Here is a 15,662-nt window from a genome sequence, read left to right on the forward strand (position 1 = left end):
CTCTCGACCTTAAGCATCTTCCTGCTAAGGTAATTTTACTTGCATTTGCATCAGACGTTATTTCTTTGTTTCTGAATCGGAATCTTATAACTTTTTCTGTCGACAGGCTTCCACCGTTGCTCAATGTTATCCTCCTACACTCGAAAGCGGGGTAGCTCCAGAAGATGACAATGCTTCGGAAGAGACTGAAGATGAACAACACATTTTTGAGGGCAGCGACGTCCAAGGTGACGAAGCCCCCGAGGATGATGCGTGCACCAAATCCATGCGACGCTGGAAGATCAATGAAGATTTGTTAGCGACAGCAGAATCAAGCCCTAGTGGACAAGCTGATGATGCTGACGCGACTGCTCCCCTGCTCCTTCTCGCGACACTTCGACTCCTCAACCTTCAAAAAAGCCATCGACATTCTTTGCAGATGAGGATGACATCGAGTCTTTATCGTAAATATCTTCTCATTTCTTTTTTCTTGTATTTAGTTTCTTTCGACTTCACTGACTTTTATTTCATTCAGCTCTGAAGACGATGACGAGATTCCTGAAAAGGCTGAATCATCGAAGGAGCCGATGCCCAAAGTTGATCGAATGACCACTCCTCTGCCACGATCAGTCGTGGCCTAGGTTCCTATGTCGACAGTTATTCCTCCAACAACTGCTTATGCTCTTTCATCCTTGCATGATCATCTAAGCAATAGATAACAATCGTAGTATTTTCTAGCCTCCGAGCCGATGATTGGCTTTCTAAAAGAAGTCGAATATTGGCTAAGATATTCTTGTTGTTTTAACATACTTTTTCAATTCCTTTGTTGCAACCAATTTATGCCATAGTTGATGTTGTAGCAGATTTTGCTGACCAATTTAGTCGGCTAGAAGTAGAGAACATCCAGCTTCGCAAAGCTGTTAAAGCTTCAACTGACCAAGTATTGGAAGCCAACAAGATAGCAGCTGAAGTGCAAGGCGAAAATACATGCCTAAAGAAGGAGCTAAAGAAGTTGAAGAAGAAGATGGCGGATGATCAAGAAGCACAACACAAGGCTTTCATGGAAGCCGATGAAAAGGAGGGTGCCCTTCGAGAATCCATCGAGAACTTGTTGAGTAAGTTTCTCCAGAGTTGTATGATATTTCTTTTAGAATATCCTTCTAACGCGATGGATTGTGTTTTGTGATTTTCTAGATACTGCCGATATGCATATCGACCGTAGAAGCAAACTTCGGGTCAACTCGATGTCGGATGCACTTTCCTTTGCTACTGAGTCTGGCAACCAGCTTCAAGATCTGTTGAAGAAGACCAAGGGGGCTCTGTCAAAATTATTTTCAATGATGTTCCCAAAGCTGGATCAGAACAAGACCCTCGGGGAAATGGCAGAGACCTTCTTCATCGATTCTTCAGAAGCTATAGAGGTATTGAAGCGACGCTCTCGTCTTCACGGAGCAGTCCTTATTTTTCAACTGTTTATGAGGCACGGGCTTGGTTCTGAACTGGAGAATTTGTCCAAGGCGTTGCCTGTGGACGCTGATAACTGTCCAATCAACCTTGAGCCTTTTAAGCAATCCTCAGTTGTGTGCGCCAATCGACTACTCAAATTGGTTGACGAAGAAAAGAACAAGACTACATCTGGTGCTGGTCCTGACTCCTCGGCGCAAGCTTGATTAAGTCTGGCTTGCTTGATTCTAGTTGTAACTTAGATACACTCTAGTCTTAACTTGTACTGAATTAATCTGGCTCTATTGCCAGTGTTTTAACTTTCTTTTGAATGTCATCATGTCTTTTGTGTACACCCCCGATGGGAGTTTTCCACCTTTTGCCGCTTTGATAGGATAAATTAATTATCTTGATGCAGATTCCCTTAGCCTCCTTTCGTGTTGAAAGTTCTCTGAATTCTTCTGTTGTTGATAAATCCTATCAAAACGGCAAAAGGTGGAATTCGTCTGCTCTTTTTAATCGATTCAAGACTCCAACCAGAATTCGATCTTTGGTGCGTAAAGAACTTCTTGCTGGAGCCGAGCTTGCACTTGCTTCAGTTTTAGCGTGTCATGAAGCCATAGATTTAGAATCCATAGCGAATACTAATGCCAGATTAGACCAATTTATCCCATTTCTAGGCATCCTGCTTATATTATTGTTTCTAGGATGGAAGCCAGCTCCGAAGAAGATTTGAAGAATCAAGAAGATCAAAGGACCTTGTTGTAATAATGAAGTTTTGTAAAAACTTTTTATTTGTAGTAACCTTGCATTGCAAGTAGTAATATGTATCAATGAATTTTTGGATTTGTAAATCCAGCTAAAATGTTTTGTCGGGGGCAACTGAGTGATCAAGTCAGTTCGCTTACCCGACAACCCTGTCGTAATTGCAACTTTGTGCATAGTCGTTTTGTAAGTTTTGTAAGAGCGACACCCTTCGAGTACACGAGGGATTCATGTGCTTTTTGTTTGGCTTCATAACACGGTGCACCGATATGAGCCTTTTTGTAAGTTGTATTTGTTTCCATCAACTGCAGCACTCGATAGTTTATCTGAGGCTTGGACGGATTTTTAATATATTGATAACCAGCGCTCCCGATGAGAGTATTAATTAAATATCAATATTGTAGTACTTAATATCGATAACCATAGCTCCCGATAGGAGTATTAATTACCGATATTATAATGATACCTTCCAGCCCCCGAGTATTATCAGACATGCTTTTGACGCATAGTTTAGCTGAAGTTCCCGAAGGGATTAGTAGGCAATAAGCAGCCGAAGCTTTTGAAGGATAATGTAAATTGAACAAAAAGTTTTATTCATAATATTCATCAGGCTAATAAACCTCCATGTAGTGAAGACAATGGTCGAATATGCATAAAATCGTCGCAAGTGTGCAACGTTCCAAGGATTCTCAACTTCTTTTCCCGAAGCAGGGTTCTTAAGGCGATAAGCTCCACCCGGTATTACTTCGGTGATGATAAATGGCCCTTCCCATGGGGATTCCAGCTTCAAAGATCTTTCTTGTTTCAGCCGTAGTACTAGATCACCAATGCTAAATCCTCAAGTACGGACTCTTCGACTATGATAATTTTGTATTGCTTGCTGATACACTGCTGTTCTGGCCAGGGCAATATCTCGAGCCTCATCAAGAAGATCTACATCGTCCTGTAATGCGTGAACAAAAACTGTCTCTGTATATGCGGTCACTCGAGGTGCTTCAAAGCGAACATCGGCTGGCAAAACTGCTTCGGCTCCGCAAACAAGGAAGAACGATGTTTGCTGTGTAGACCTGTTTAGCGCAGTCCGCAAACTCCAGAGTACTTACGGTAGTTCTTCGACCCAGGCTCCAGCTGCACCCGTGAGGCGCTTTTTTATACCGTCACATATTAGGCCATTAATCCTTTCCACTTGTCCGTTGGTCTGAGGATGAGCAACCGAAGCAAATTTGAGCTTGATACCATTGCTGTCGCAGAATTGGTGGAATTCCTTAGAATCAAAATTAGTTCCATTGTCTGTAATGATGCTATGAGGCACACCAAAACGATAAGTTATTACTTTGAAGAATTTGATAGCGGTTTTGGTTGTCTGATTAATGACTGGTATGGCCTCAATCCATTTGGTGAATTTGTCGATTGCCACCAATAAATAGGTATGACCACCAGGTGATGATCTTGGCAACGAACCAACTTTATCAAGTCCCCATTGTGCAAAAGTCCAGGCCAATGGTATTGTCATCAAATCCGTGGCGGGTCCATGAGGTTTTGGCGCAAAACGTGGACAAGGATCGCACTTTTTAACTAAGTCCCTCGCATCGGCTGCCGATGTTGGCCAATAAAATCCTGCTCTGAAAGCTTTGGCGACAAGTGCCCTGCTATTGGCATGATGGCCACATGTCCCTTCGTGTATTTCACGCAATAAAGCCTTTCCATCATTGATGGCAATGCACCATTGAAAGATGCCAGAGATACTTCGTTTGTAGAGGTTACCATCGACCACAGTGTATGCTTTAGATCGTTGTACGATGCGTTTTGCTTCTAGTGGATCATCTGGTAACCTTTGCTCCATCAAGTATGCTAAGAAAGGTTCGGTCCATAAAGGCTCGAGGAGAAGGACTTGCTGATTAGCTACAGTAATGTTATCTTTGGCAGCTTCTAGGGGTGTAGCCCCCGTGTCAGTCGTCGATATGTCTGGAGTTGCCGAAGTTTTTACTTTGATAGACCTTTGAGTGATGAGTTCATCAAAGACTCCATCCGGTATAGGAGAGCATGTGGAATCGATATTAGCCAGAGCATCGACTTCCTTGTTACTAGCCTTGCCAATATGTTTTAACTCGCACCCTTTGAATTTAGCTTCCATCGATTGGTACATCTAGCGATAGGCTATCTTGTTGTCGTTAATAGCATCACATAGATTCATCGACTGTTGTACTACGAGGTTCGAGTCTCTGTAAATATCTAAACGAGTAGCTCTGCATGCCTTGGCCATACGCATACCGTGTAGTAATGCTTCATACTCTGCTTCATTATTTGTTGGTAACGAGAAGTTCATCCTTAGAACATATCTCATTTTGTCTCCTTGTGGCGATATTAACACTACTCCTACTCCTACCCCTGAACTGCGTTTAGATCCATCAAAGCACATTGTCCAGGAGTCCAACATGTCGGGTGCTGCTGGGATTTGCGACTGGATCCAATCAACCAAGAAGTCAGGAAGGACTTGGGATTTGATTGTTGTTCGATTGACATAGGTAATATCGTGCGGTGCTAGCTCGATGGCCCATTGAGATACCCTGCCTGTCGCTTCTGGATTGGTGAGTATGTTTTTCAATGGGGCTTCAGAGACGACAACAATTGGATGTTCTGCAAAGTAATGTCGTAATTTCCGTGCTACCCTCCATACCGCGTACGCCAGTTTATGATGGTGAGGATACCGCTGCTTCGCGGGTGTGAGCACCTCACTAATGTAATAAACGGGGCGTTGCACGCCATGTACTCTTCCTTCTTCTTCTTGTCCGACAACGAGGGCGGAGCTGACGACTTGAACAGTTGCAGCTATGTAAAGTAGCATTGGCTCCTTGTCCCTTGGTGTTACAAGAACTGGGGAGGTTGACAGGACCTTTTCAGTTTGTCGAAGGCATCTCGCGCTTCTGCCGTCCACTCAAATTTTTAGATTTTTTCATCGGCTGGTAGAATGGTAAGGCTTTCTCTCCTAGTTTTGCAATGAACCTACTAAGAGCTGCCAATCTTCCTGCCAGCTGATGTACTTGCTGCAGACTTCTGGGTGGCTCCATATCAAGAATAGCTTTAATCTTTAAAGGATTTGCTTCTGTTCCTCGTGCTGAAATAAAGTACCCGAGTACTTGACCTCCTGGCACCCCGAAGAAACACTTCTTCGTATTCAGCTTGATTTTGTATCTGTCGAGATTGTTGAAGGTTTCCCTTATATCGTCAATGAGCGTTGTCACATTTCTGGTCTTGACGACGATGTCGTCGATGTAAACCTCGATATTACGACCAATCTGCTCTCCAAGGCCACCTTGCATGCACCGCTGATAGGTTGCTCCTGCGTTCTTTAATCCAAAGGTCATTACATTGTAGCAGTAAACACCGTGTGGAGTTATGAACGCGGTTAACTCCTGGTCCTCCTTCTTGATCTTGATATGATTGTACCCTGAATATGCGTCGAGGAAACAGAGGCGATCGCAGCCTACCGTAGAGTCGACTATTTGATCAATACGAGGCAACGGGAAGTGGTCCTTCGGGCAATGTTTGTTGAGAGTTGTGTATAGTCGATACACATGCGAATAGCCGTTGTATCCTTTTTTGGCACCATGACTGGATTGGCTACTCACTCAGCCTCCTTGAGCTCTCGAATAAAACCAACTTTTTCGGAGCCGATTGACTTCTTCGCCGATGACTTTTCTTTTTGGTTCTGAAAAACGACGCAATGTTTGCTGCACCGGTTTGGCTTTGGGGTCAACATTAAGGGCGTGCTCAGCGAGTTCCCTGGGAATACCTGGCATGTTGGATGGTTCCCATGAAAATATTTCCCAGTGCTCATGGAGGAACTCGATGAGCGCGCTTTTCTATGCGGTAGTAAGGTCTGCCGATATGTTCACCGTTTTCTTCGGGTCAGAGGGGTGCACTTGATGCTTCTTTGCTTCCTTCACGACGTCGAACTCGTCGGGTCCGGTGTTTCGATTATCAGCAGGTGGTTGTGTATGATCAGTAATTGCGTCGATTGCATTGAGCTCCTCGCTGACTCCAAACTTGGAATCGATCTTCTGAAATTCCCTGTCGTAGTTATCAGAACGAGAAAAGCTCCCATGAACAGTTAGTGCTATCCCATTGTTGCATGACATCTTTAGCTTCAAATATGCATAATGAGGAATCGCCATGAATTTCGCGAATGCTAGCCTGCCAAGGATAGCGTCGTACTGCGATTCCCAATCAACTACCTCGAACTCGAGCTTCTCCTTTCTTAAGTTGCTTGGTGTACCGAAGACGACATCTAGTGAAATCTTACCAAGGGGGTAAGCGGGTCGAGTTGGGATGATTCATGGAAGCCAGTATCGGATTCTTTCAGCATATCGGCAGATAATCCCATTGCTTTCATCGTGCTTGCAAACAAGAGATTTAGACCACTTCCTCCATCCATGAATACTTTGCTCATATTATATCCTCCAATATGTGCTTCAAGAACTAGGGCAGCGTGGTCGGGCCTGGGAACGGCTGTCGGGTGGTCTGCTTTGCTAAACAGGATGCTCTGGTCAGACCAATCGATATAATCGGGTACCTCTGCCATAGCTACCTATGCAATTTTTATTTCTCATGAAAACTTCTTGGCTTCTCTCTTCGACGAGCTGGTCTTATGAATCATGTTCACCTGACCTCGAAATGCAGGGTAAACTTCGGTTGGTATGTAGATATCTTTGTCTGGTGTATACTGTTGTGGGTAGTTGTAAGCTACCGTTCTCTTTTCTGCCAAACGAGCTCTTGCCTCTGACTCAGCTCTTAACTCGTCACAGAACTGTTGGATGTCGATGAACTTCCGACAATCTCTGAGCAAATGAGTGGCCTTTTCAACACTATCCTTTGGGTCGATATAAGAGTGCATATAACATGGTCGTCGAGCTGCTCCGTGGCCGATAGATAAGGCTTTCGGACACGATTCTTCCTGGATTGCGTATTGCAACATCCCTTCTCGCACTGTCGAGGGCGTCTTGTGGCTCGTTCTTCTTCCTCACGGCGCAGATTCCTTCGCCTCTTTCGTTGCTCCTCTCTGCTACCAAAGTGACTTCTGCTTTTGCCGCTGTTTCTGTGTAAACCTACTGAAGCTGTCAGTGGACCGATGGTTTCTGGAGCCGAAGTCCTTAGGCTCGATGCGTTTGAACTGGGAAGCCGGAGAAATCCTTGGGAGTCGATGATGAAGTGAACTCCTCCGAAGGTTGTATCCATATCGCCGCGTAATTCTGAAGAGATCGGACGCGATGCCTCAACACACGATGCATATTCAAAGGAACCAACGCGAACCGACTTTCTTGGGCTTGAAGGTGTTGGTGAAATCAGCACAAACGCTGCTGATGTGACCAGAACTGCGGATGACGTGCCTTGTGCCGACAGTTTTCCCACAGACGGCGCCAATTGTTGAGGGTACTCCTCGACAATGCCCACCTTGAGGGGCTTAGGGTTGACGGAATCCTGCAGGCTGATGCTGGGCGCGGAGTTGATGAAGGAGAATTTATGCGCAACGTTGAGTGGAACCCCAAGAGGAAGGTATGATGGGCATAGCAGGAAGTTTTCCCTCTGTAAGAAACCAAGGTTTATCGACCAGTAGGAGAAAAACGTTCTCTCCCGAGGTGTTGCGAACCAACTCATGGCAGGGCGCACTGCCGGCATCAGCAGCAACGTGGAGACCTGCACACAAACAACCAAGTACTTTGTCCCCAACTTTCAGCGAGGTTGTCAAGCTTATTGGTTTTGCTGAAAACAAGGATTAAACGAACCGTGTGGAAGAAGAATTGTTTGCAGAGAACATAACAGGAAAATGCTGTAGAAGATTGCAATTAAAAGAATAAGGACCGGGATCCACAGTTCACTAGAGGCGCCTCCCCAGTAAAATAAATATGCTGGGTAAACAAATTACAGATGGGCAATTGACAAACAGAGATTCTACGTTAATGGTTGGTGCAGAATACATGCTATGAAAGTATGCGGGCATTACAACAATATACATAGACCGTAATCCAACTGCATCTATGACTAATAATGGACCTTCAGGATTGCATCAGCGACACCCTCTAGTATTAAGTTGCAAGCAACAGACTATCGCTTTAAGCAATGTGTGTAAAGTAAACGATGAAACTACCCTTGAATAGAACACCGCTATTTTCTCCCTAGTAGCAAAAACACATCTACAACCGTAGAGAACAAGGTCACTTCCCATGGTTAAATAGAGGCATGAACCCACTATCGAGCATAAATACTCCCTCTTGGAGTCGCTAGCATCTACTTGGCTAGAGCATCTACTAGAAACGGAGAGCATGCAAGATCACAATAACATAATACATAATATCAACCAAAGCAATCTCTCTATAAATCGGATCCACATCAAACCAACATGTAGCTATTACAAATAGATGATCTTGATCATGTTAGGCAGCTCACAAGATCTATACATGAAGCACAACAAGGAGAGGACAACCATCTAGCTACTGCTATGGACCCATGGTCCCGTGAAGGACTACTCACGCATCACCTCGGATGAAGACATGGCAATGTAGAGGCCTCCGGCGGTGATTTCCCTCACCGGCAGGGTGCCGGGATGGACTGCATAACCCTCCCGAACTAGGGTTTTTGTTGACGGCGGCGTCATAACTTTTCGTGGATGGAGGCTCTGGTCCCTGGGGTTTTCCCGATACGAGGAATAAATAGGCGGAAGGGCCGAGCAAACGAGGCGACGAGGCGCCAGTACATGGGCCAGACGCGGCCAAGGGTGGGGCCGCGCCTGCCCTATGTACTGCCACGTGGCAGCTCTCCTGCGCGTGTCCTTCTGACTCCGTCTTCGTCCCGGAAAAATAAGACTCTGGGCTTTTGTTTCATCCAATTCCGAGAAACTTTCATGTACAACTTTTTTAAAACACAAAAACAATAGAAAACATGAACTGACACTGCGTTAATAGGTTAGTCCCAGAAAATGCTAAAAAGTGTGGAAAAGTGCACATAAAACATATAAGAATTGTAACAGAACAAGCATGGAGCATCAAAAATTATAGATACGTTTGAGACGTATCAACATCCCCAAGCTTAACTCCTGCTCGTCCTCGAGTAGGTAAGTGATAACAAACAAATAATTTTTGAGGTGACATGCTGTCACACTACTTTGATCAATCTAAGTGTAAAAGCAAACATAGCTGGAATCATAGAATCCTAACATAAGCATGATAGATATAATCAAACAATGAAACTTAATAACCATGCTAAAACATGAATAGTAGTCAAACAAAAGAAAATTTATAACGTGCATGGAAAGCAAAGTGATTGTCAAGAGCATAGCATAGATACATAATAGAGTGGTACTCAGCTTGTCCCATAAGTGGAAGCAAAACATAAATGTTTGGACACATTTAAAAATTATAAGGATGACTAGAAACAAAAAGTTTGAACAAGCAAACCATAATTATGAATCAATCAATGAAATCTTGGGAACATGCACATAAAACTAAGAATGACAACTATGCTCTCATAAGTGGTGCATAAACTAGAAGGTGGAGACTCAACATAAAAGTAAAAGAAGGTCTCTCTTTGAGAGGCAAGTAAGATCACTCATGTGCTAGAGATTTTTATTGAAACAAGAAGAGTATAAAATACACTTTTTAGAGGTGGTTGTTCATGTCAACGAGTAGTAAAAAGAGCTATTGTCATCTTCCATACTAAGCAAGTTTGAGAGCGGTTCCAAAATATTTGGGCGAAGCCTCTTTTCATTTATACTACTTATAAAATTGTGACACTCCTCCCAACCTTTGCTTACACATACCATGGCTAACCGAATCCTCGGGTGCCGACCAAGCAATCACAAACCATGGAGGAGTGCCCTTTTCTTATAATTTTCCTATTTTCTTCCCCTATTGGAAGTTGTGGTCAAACCAGCTCTTTTTTATATACTTTTTTATGTGACAAGCAAGATGAAGCTCGCGAGTCTTTGAGTTACTTAACTAGTATGGAAGACGACAACCACAATTTTATTTACTTCTTCATGAGCTAAAAACAATGTCACAAAACGAGGAACTGTTTGAATGTTTTAAAGGTAGCACACGAGCAAACTACTATGGAATGGCAATGAAATACCACATATAGGTAGATATGGTGGACACTTTGGCATATTTGGTTTTTGGTGGTTGGATGCATGAATAAAATACTCACACAAATGGAGGCTAGAAAAAGACCGGGTGCGACCAACTAAGAGAGCATAATGGCCATAATCATGCACAACGACAAAATATATTAATCAAAGCATAAAGTGATACACAAGTTGCAAACTAAATGATCATAGAGGCAAGAATTGACTGGAATGTAGTCATAACATGTTGCAAGACATGTGCCAAGTCGACCCAAATAAAAACATTTCCAGGAGAATATATACCACAATATTATGCTTTTCTATTGTATGCTAAAAACAATGCATGAAACCTTCAATGGCACACTAAACACTCTCAGTATTTGAGACTGGTCATAATGAAAACATAATTAACAAGCTCATCATGAGAATAACATCTAGCAAGATATGCAAAAATAACTATGCCACAGTCTAAAAATGATTCCATTTGCATCACATACACATAAAAAAAAATCATGCTTCCAACGCCAACCAAATGAAACCAAACAACTCTCATATATGAAAAACAAGTAAATGTCCAGAGAGCTACTAAAACTCAAATAAATATAAAAGTGGAGCGTGTCTCTCTCCAACGCAAAATGCATAACTGTGGAGCGTGTCTCACTCCAAAATAAACATGCAAAACAGCGGAGCGTGTCTCACTCCAAAGTAAATACGCAAAGCGGTGAAGCGTGTCTCACTCCAAAGTAAACATGAATGATGGGATCCAATTTTATTGAAAGTAAACACATAGCAAAGAGTAAAGACGCTCCAAGGATAACACATATCACATGAAGGAATAAAAATATAGCGTGTTGAAAAATGACCTGGTGCTTTTTGTTGAGGAACACTACAAGAAAAGTTGCCATGGCCGAGGAAGTTGAAGTCGCGCCGTGGTTGCTGGTGTACCATGGCCGACGATTTTGGTCCCTCCGTGGTGCATGTCAAAACTTTTTTTTTCTCGTTTTTGAGGCCACCTAGCCCGACGAAAGCGGCCAAAACGTCGCGTATGGTGGCCCGGGACGTGGTGCATCGCGAATTATCGGGTTCGCCGGCCGAGTCAACGCAAATCCGCACCGCCGAGGGATGTAGGGCCCAGATGGCAGCCTCTCTGGCATTGTTTTTTTCTCGATCGCGCCATCTCGTTCAACGTTCTCCGATCGAGTCGTTTACGATGCAGGATCATGGGTCCCGCATGTCATCCTCTATGAACCAAAATTCTTTCTATTCTTGGATTTTTTTTACCCCCGATTTCCGGCTACTTCCTTTTTCTTTTGATCCCTTGCCGCCTTGGAAACGTTGAGACCGCTGCTGCTAAATGGGACCCGCATGTCATCCTCTATGTGCAATCAACTTTCTTTTCTTGGAGTTTTTTTTGGCACCTCAAATTTGGTCACTTGCCTTTTTCTTTTGATCCCCTGCCGCCTCTCAAACGGTGATACCGCTGCTGCTAAATGGGACCCGCATGTCATCCTCTATGTACTACAAAACTTTCTTTTCTTGGAGTTTTTTTGGCACCTCAAATTTGGTCACTTGCCTTTTTCTTTCGATCCTCTCGCCGCCTCTCAAACGGTGATACAGTTCGTCGCTAAATGGGACCCGCATGTCATCCTCTATGTACTATAAAACTTTCTTTTCTTGAATTATTTTTGGCTCCTCATATTTGGTCACTTGCCTTTTTCTTTCGATCTCATGCCACGTTTGAAACGTTGAGGAACCTGCTGGCTCATGGGACCCGCATGTCATCCTCTATGTGCTATAAATGTTTATTTTCTTTATTTTTTTTCACCCTCTGATTTTTGGCTATTTCCTTTTTCTTTTGATCCCCTGCCGCCTTGGAAACGTTGGGTAAGCTGCCGACTCATGGGACCCGCATGTCATCCTCTATGTACAATCAACTTTCTTTTTATTTTGATCTCAAGCCGCATTTGAAACGTTGAGACCGCTGTCTGCTAAATGGGACCCGCATGTCATCCTCTACGTACAATAAAGTTTCTTTTCTTGGATTATCTTTGGCTCCTCGATATTTTGTCACTTGCCTTTTTCTTTCGATCTCATGCCGCCTTTGAAACGTTGAGTAAGCTCGTCGGCTCATTGGTCCCGCATGTCATCCTCTACGAACAATAAAAGTTTCCTTTCTTGGAGTTATTTTTTACCCCTAATTTCTGGCTATTTGCCTTTTTCTTTTGATCTCCTCGCCCCCTCCGAAACGATGAGGACGCTCGTTGGCAGGTCGGTCCCACATGTCATCCTCTATGAACAATAAAAGTTTCCTTTGATGGATTTATTTTGAACCCCTAATTAATTTCTGGATATTTCCCCTGCCGCCTTGGAATAGTTGAGGATGCTGCTGCCTCATGGGTCCCGCATGTCATCCTCTCAGAACGGTAAATGTTTATTTTCTTGGATTTTGTTGACCAAACAATTTTTGGCTTATTTTTTCTTTCGATCACCTGCAGCCTTTAAAACGTTGAGGACGCCGCTGGCTCACGGGTCCCACATGTCAACCTCTATGAACAATAAACGCTGAGGATGCAGCTGCCTCATGGGTCCCGCATGTCATCCTCTCAGAACAAAAATGTTTCTTTTCTTGGATTTTTTACCAACAGATTTTTGGTTTATTTTTTCTTTCCATCCCCTGCTGCCTTTAAAACATTGACGACGCTGTTGGCTCATGGGTCCCCGATGTCAGCCTCCCCGTACAAGAAACATATGATACCTTGATTATTTTGCAGACAATAAACAATGTATTGCGCTCTGAGCTATTTCAAACGGATAATTAAATCTTTATTTTTACATAATTAAACTTATATGTTGAATCTCCTTGTTTTTTTGTCTTTGCGAAGCATAGGACTTTCCTGTTTTTTTAGAAAATTCGGAACTTTCCTGTTTTGGAGTGGGCTGAAATTGTACGAGTCAAAAGGCCAAGCAGGATAGTTCGAAAGCCCGGATGTCCGGATGCAGCCCAATTGAAATCTTTCTTCTTGGATTTTTTTCACCCCCGATTTCCGGCTACTTCATTTTTCTTTTGGTTCTCGTGCCGCCTTGGAAACGTTGAGACCGCTGCTGCAAAATGGGACCCGCATGTCATCCTCTACGTACAATAAAATTTCTTTTCTTGGATTATTTTTGGCTCCCGATATTTGGTCACTTGCCTTTTTCTTTCGATCCCGTGCAGCCTCTCAAACGGTGATACCGCTGCTGCTAATTGGGACCCGCATGTCATCCTCTATGTACAATCAAGTTTCTTTTCTTGAATTATTTTTGGCTCCTGATATTTCGTCACTTGCCTTTTTCTTTCGATCTCATGCCACGTTTGAAACGTTGAGGAACCTGCTGGCTCATGGGACCCGCATGTCATCCTCTATGTGCTATAAAAGTTTTTTTTCTTGGATTTTTTTTCACCCTCCGATTTTTGGCTATTTGCCTTTTACTTTTGATCCCCCGGCCCCTTTGAAACGTTGAGTAAGCTGCTGGCACATGGGACCCGCATGTCAACCTCTATGTCCATCAACTTTCTTTTCTTGGATTTTTTTGACCCCCTAATTTCTAGCTACTTTCTTTTTCTTTTGATCTCAAGCCGCATTTCAAACATTGAGACCGCTGCTGCAAAATGGGACCCGCATGTCATCCTCTATGTACAATAAATCTTGGATTATTTTTGGCACCTCATATTTGGTCACTTGCGTTTTTTTCTTTCGATCTCATGCCGCCTTTGAAACGTTGAGTAAGCTGCTGGCTCATGGGTCCCCCATGTCATCCTCTACGAACAATAAAAGTTTCCTTTCTTGGAGTTATTTTTGACCCCTAATTTCCGGCTATTTGCCTTTTTCTTTTGATCCCCTGCCCCTTTGAAACGATGAGGACGCTCGTTGGCGGTGTCGGTCCCACATGTCATCCTCTATGAACAATAAAAGTTTCCTTTGGTGGATTTATTTTTTACCCCTAATTAATTTCTGGCTATTTCCTTTTTTTCTTTTGATCCCCTGCCGCCTTGGAAACGTTAGGATGCTGCTGCCTCATGGGTCCCGCATGTCATCCTCTCAGAACGATAAATGTTTTCTTTTCTTGGATTTTTTTACCAACTGATTTTTAGTTTTTTATTTTATTTTCGATCCCCGCCGCCTTTGAAACGTTGACGACGCTGCTGGCTCATGGGTCCCCGATGTCAGCCTCCACGTACAAGAAACATGTGATATCTTGATTATTTTCCAGACAATAAACAGTGTATTTCGCTCTGAGCTATTGCAAACGGATAAATTAAATCTTCATTTTTACATAAACAAACTTATATGTTGAGTGTCCTCGTTTTTTGTTTTTGCGAAGCATAGGACTTTCCTGTTTTTTTTTTTTGAGAAAAAACCGAACTTTCCTGTTTTGGAGTGGGCTGAAATTGTACGAGTCAAAAGGCCCAGCAGGATAGTTCGAAGGCCCAGATGTCCAGATGCAGCCCAATTGAAATCTTTCTTTTCTTGGATTTTTTTCACCCCCTGATTTCTGGCTACTTCATTTTTCTTTTGGTCATGTGCAAAATGGGTCCCACATGTCATCCTCTATGTACAGTAAATTTCTTTTCTTGGATTATTTTCGGTACTGATATTTGGTCACCTGCCTTTTTCTTTCGATCTCATGCCGCCTTTGAAACGTTGAGGAAGCCGCCGGCGCTTGGGTCCCGCATGTCATCCTCTATGAACAATAAAAGTTTCCTTTCTTGGAGTTATTTTTGACCCCTAATTTCTGGCTACTTCCTTTTTCTTTGATCCCCGCCGCCTTTGAAACGTTGAAAACTTTCTTTTCTTTGATTATTTTTGGCACCTCATATTTGGTCACTTGCCTTTTTCTTTCGATCCCCTGCCGCCTCTCAAACGGTGATACAGCTGCTGCAAAATGGGACCCGCATGTCATCCTCTATGTACTATAAAACTTTCTTTTCTTGGATTTTTTTGGCCCCTGATATTTGGTCACTTGCCTTTTTTTCTTTCGACCTCCTGCCGCATCTCAAACGGTGATACCGCTGCTGCTAAATGGGACCCGCATGTCATCCTCTATGTACAATAAAGTTTCTTTTCTTGGATTATTTTTGGCTCCTGATATTTGGTCACTTGCCTTTTTCTTTCGATCCCATGCCGCCTTTGAAACGTTGAGGAAGCCGCCGGCTCATGGGACCCGCATGTCATCCTCTATGTACAATAAAGTTTCTTTTCTTGGATTATTTTTGGCTCCTGATATTTGGTCACTTGCCTTTTTCTTTCGATCCCATGCCGCCTTTGAAACGTTGAGGAAGCCGCTGGCTCATGGGTCCCGCATGTCATCCTCTATGAAC

Source organism: Lolium rigidum, chromosome 4 (assembly GCF_022539505.1).
Source record: "Lolium rigidum isolate FL_2022 chromosome 4, APGP_CSIRO_Lrig_0.1, whole genome shotgun sequence".
In the NCBI taxonomy this organism is placed as follows: Eukaryota; Viridiplantae; Streptophyta; class Magnoliopsida; order Poales; family Poaceae; genus Lolium; species Lolium rigidum.